This window comes from Protopterus annectens, chromosome 2.part0 (assembly GCF_019279795.1).
Source record: "Protopterus annectens isolate FY-2018-M chromosome 2.part0, PAN1.0, whole genome shotgun sequence".
Lineage (NCBI taxonomy): Eukaryota > Metazoa > Chordata > Ceratodontiformes > Protopteridae > Protopterus > Protopterus annectens.
In genome coordinates, this window is record NC_056728.1 from 582,113,827 (window position 1) to 582,118,826 (window position 5,000).

Genomic DNA, 5,000 nt, shown 5'->3' on the forward strand with positions numbered 1-5,000 from the left:
ACATTTTTCTAAGATATAGCAAACACTGACCTAAAAGATGGGTTTTATCTTCAAGGATGTTTGCTACACTTTGGAGCATCCCAACTATTTAGCAGCTGTTACTTCAAGAGCTGTCTGTCGAATCACAAGACCCAAAGATGGTATGAACTTGACATTCCTTCATTTGGGACAGCTTATTGCTAAAAAAGCAAGGCAGATATGCTGGCTTTGTTATTTAGGAAAAACAAAAAAAAAATGAACACTGCATATTGTATAGCAACAATAAGCCTACCTAATCTACCATGTCATGTGCTTTAGGATTCTACTTCCCATCTATCCCTATCTTCATTATTCCTTTTGCATCAGATCACATATTTTCCATTCATTTGCACATCTTTCTGGTTGTTGAAAAGCACATGACTCAATTTATGCATAATTCATTAGCCTTTCTTCTTGGTTCTTGTTTCCTGATATGCAGCTTTCCAACACCAGAAAGTATCCAGTGAAATTATTCCAGAGCTATAGCAAGTCTCTCCTGTGAAAAGAAACAAAAAAGCAGTGTTTGGCTGTCACATCATTGTCCAGGAAACACAGGTGACTATTTATTACCGCCAAACCTTCTTTTGCATGTCTTTAATATTTAGAATGTAACACGTTACCAGATCTTATCTGTAAAGTTCGAGGCTAGTCATGTGGCTTTAGGCACAGTATTTCGTAATACTACAACAGACAGCAGTTTTGGCCAGCTCTTCTAATTTGGTATAATTTTAATAGGATACGTGGCAAATGATGTTTGTTTTATATGTCTTCACTGTTACAATGCTCACATGTAGTATTATGTCACTGGCGATTTAGCTACGTTCTTTATTTTTCTGCTTTGGGATATCATGTGATATGATCTGATGTGATACACAATAAAACACCCTTATAACTACATTTTTAACTGTTCTGTTGTTTAAAATGCAAGATAAATACGTTCATGCAATCCACACACACAGTTTGCCATTAGTTAAACTGCACAGGAATAAGAAATAGCTGCCATAGCAAGTACTAATAAATCCAGTAACAGTTCTCAACAGAGCATTATAAGTTTGACAATAATTGATGCACACACAGCAAAATTAAAAAAAATTTATTTTTTGTGCACCTAAAATTCAGTGAACATATTACTTTGAACTTGTGTTTATATATTCGTTTAGTTTCAGGCAAATATTTTTTGCAGATTCAATGAGTTTCTGAAAGCAGCATTGCCTAGAAAAGAAGATGAAATTCCTCATACTTGCATTGTAACTTGAAACTACACAGTGCATACCACGCTGCAGTTTCTGACCCTGCCAATAGATCCACCTAGCTTTCTGCCATAGCTAGGACTTGTACTTTGCAATCTGCTTGTAGATTTACAGTTTCAAATTTCCTTGTTAATACTCAGTGCATAGACATTAGCTGTCTTTAACATGGCTATGCAGTAATGAAACTAGTCAGCCAACTATATATGTAAATATTTGCGTCCTGTTCTGGCTATCCATGTGCTGCTGTGTAAGCAATAAACTGTGCTAAATGTTCCATTTTATAAACCACAATGCATATGAAGGGCAGCTTTCCTTTAGTAGAACTTTTCTTCCATTGCTTTCCTCATTGGATAGCAAAGTTTTTTGTTTCTTTTTTTACAGTATAGTGCCTTGAAAAGATAACAGGACAAAAAAATCAGTAATGTTGCTGGGTTTTAAAAATATAGATGAAAAACTGTTCCGCAGTATTGCAACTTATCCAAATATTTTAATGCTGTAACTGCTACGATGATTCCACTAATTTTTATGCATCATGTGCAGTTTGTAGTATTAGTGTTTCTAGCAACTTGCATTTCAGTGTGGAAGCAGAACCTAAAATTGTAATGTATCATTGTACTGGCTAAATCCTGAAACAACAGCAGCTGTGGACACAGCAGTGTAACAACATCTCAAGTTAAAGACTCCAACCCCCATTTCTAATAATAGTTTTTTGTGTGTGTGTGTGTGTGTGTGTGTGTGTGTGTGTGTGTGTGTGTGTGTGTGTGTGTGTGTGTGTGTGTAAGAGAGGAGACAGAAGTGTGATGTTGGGGCTGCTAAGGCTATGATTCTAGTTAGAAGCACCAGCCACACTGGAATATACATGAAGCGAACTGATTTACTTCAATATATTTTATGCAAGGAGTTTCCATCCACACCCTGAAAAGTTGACATTTTGCATCTGTGTGCATCATGTTTCCCTTTGAGCTATATGTGACAAAAGTCCCTACAGTCTTTAGACTCCTTTCACAACTGAATCCTCAGATTCTAAAAGGCATTAGAGTATCTTATAGCTTCCCAGTACGACATTGGGAGCATTAGTATACAGTCTTATAGGTAATAGGAAATGTGTTGAAACAATTTGACCTGATGTCTGATACATACCACCCCAATGCAATACACGGAAAGATGTGTATTCATATAAAAGTTCACTTTCAGAGTGTGGAGCTGTGCATAATCCTCATTCTATTTTTATTTATTTTTATCTTGAATGCCTAAGGCATTTTTTTCTGAGGACTACTAAGGAGGCATTTATTTTGCATTGATTAGGGAAATGTAGCTATGACAACGTCAAAATGTCCAGCTTTAGGGACAAGAGTCAGTTACTGAGGTTAGAATGAAGCAAGATCCATTTGCTTGAGAAATAAGGCACTGAAGAAGATACTAATGAAGTCGACACCGTAGCAAAGGAAAAAACATTTGCAGATAAACATTTTGTACATGCAAAGAATTATGGGTACTTACGTATTATCGCAACCAGATTTATAAAGTGCGATAATTTGTCTATTTTCGGCAGAAACATGTTACCTGACCTAAAAACGGGTCTGTAAAGATGTCGCCAGCAGTTTGTCAAGAAACAGCATGAATGTTCACCTATCAAGGGGTGTGTAAAATGTTTAAGTATTATAGTGTCAGAAAATTTTGCACATAGGAAGCGGAATAACAGCAGAATTCCTCTTGCCTGGTAATGTCCCCGGCCGACATACACACCTGACTGCTGCTTGTCTGTCACCATGTTTCCATCCACACAAGGAGTCAGGACCATGGCTCATTAACATAAACTGACCCCCTTTTTTAGGAAGGTCCTTTTGCAAGTATCTGATTTGTTACATACCCCTGTTTACAGTTCAGACTCTCAGAAGGCACGTTAATGCAGTTGTGACTCGGAAGTACTGATTTAAAAGTGTGGTTCTGTTGGTGGAGTTTTACTGACAACAGTCCCTGCCTCTTTTCTCTGTAACTGTATATTTACTATCTGTGTATGACAAAGGACTTGAAAACAGCTGTTCTGTCCTTAAAAAGCAACCAAACCCATTTATTTCAGTGTTAGTACACGTACAATCCTGTTCATTGGAAATGGTCACGATCCATAAGCAAGAATTCAACCTTTTTAAAACAGTCTGCCACTGCGAAGAAAGCCATATCACTCCCCGAGCAAGCAATGAGCAATTTTATTCACTGCTCCTTACAGGCACTTTCACTTTTGCTGACTACTGCCCCCGAAAACCTCAGTGGGCATTTCCTGAGTCAATTTCCCATAGCTAACAGGGTAATGAAGAATGCAGGAATTGCAAGGATGTGGACCACTGCGGAGTTGCGGAAGAAATGAGCCGCATCAACCAGAAGCACAAACTTACAACATTTCTGCTCTGCCTGCCTCGTTCCCACTGTGGCAAACTGCTGGCGACATCTTTACAGACCCGTTTTTAGGTCAGGCAACGTGTTTCTGCTGAAAATAGATAAATTATCGCACTTTATAAATCTGGTTGCGATAATACGTAAGTACCGAATTATGAGATGCCAAAAAATAAATATAGTTAATTTAAAAAAATAAATAAAATAATGAAGTACTGAGACCTACAGTGATGAGTGACATGTATAATGGGATGAAGAATGGCTGGGTTAAATATTGATTAGCTACAGCTGAGCATGTACAGGTGTCAGAATCTGCACCTGATCAGGTCTTCTGCAATGGCAATGGGACAGGTTCCAGGACCATTGGGTTCCATAAAGAAAAGATGCCCAAAGCACAGATGTGCAATGTATTCTTGATGAGAATCTTACTCCTATTAAAAGGGAGCCCTGACAGGTTTGGGGTTGAATGATCTGCACAGCAAGGGGATTCTTCTTCAGATAATGCGATTGCTGAGGCACCTCAAGAATCAGGCAATTTCATTATGGAGTTCTGACAATTTATGCCATTAAACAATCTGACATGAAGGATATACCACTTTTTTGTACATCCCAAGTCTTCAGACTTTCTACCTTTTTCTTTTGCATTAATACACAGAGGAGAGGAAGTCTTTGTATGTTTTAATACAAATCCCTAAACTTCTAGAACAGTTTTGGACTATGTTCCATGCTTAAATAGTTCATAGGTAAATAGTAGGCAGTCAGTCTTCAGGTTATTAACGTGCAGCCAATAGTTAGGGAGTGAGCAGAGGTGAGATTGAAACTCTGTACCTTGAGTCTTTGAAGTAAACACCTTAACCATTATGCCAACCCCCACCCTTTAATCCCCACTCCATACTGATTTTGTTAGAATGCATTATAATCCACTTTCCACACCACTAGAGAAACTACTTTTGTTACATCAAAAAAGAGGAGGGAGAGAGGTTAATACAGGAGATGTTAACAATATACTTGATATTTTTAAAGCCATTTACTCAAAATTAAACTTTTGATAAGGTATGGAATAAATACTGCATATGTTTAGAACTTGGGAATTAAGCAGAGGACTGGAAGAAATTATTGATGTCTTTAGTGTTTGAAGGCTGTTTGGATAGTTGAAAGATTGGATTATGCACATCTTCTGTGCTAGGTGACTGCAGTCATGCTTTAAATGTGAGGAAATTGAACATAAACATTCTTATTGTACAAAGTTGATTTGTGTGCAGTGTGGGTAGCATGGACTTGGCAGACTTTCTCATAACTTAGCCTGTTAAACCATGCTTTCATAATTCATCATGTCACCCT

At 37.7% G+C, this 5,000-nt stretch overlaps 1 protein-coding gene across 3 annotated transcripts in view; it reads left to right on the forward strand.

The window, feature by feature from the left end:
- Window positions 1-5,000, forward strand: part of TRIM14 (tripartite motif containing 14) — an 823,939-nt gene that overhangs the window by 305,742 nt on the left and 513,197 nt on the right. Inside the window, exon 1 of one of the 3 annotated variants that reach the window (XM_044060948.1) lies at window positions 461-573. The exons of the other annotated variants lie outside the window; for them this stretch is intronic. The gene's annotated coding sequence lies outside the window, so the exon portion shown is untranslated. Of the gene's footprint in view, window positions 1-460; window positions 574-5,000 lie in introns of those variants that run through there. 3 annotated transcript variants of the gene reach the window in all.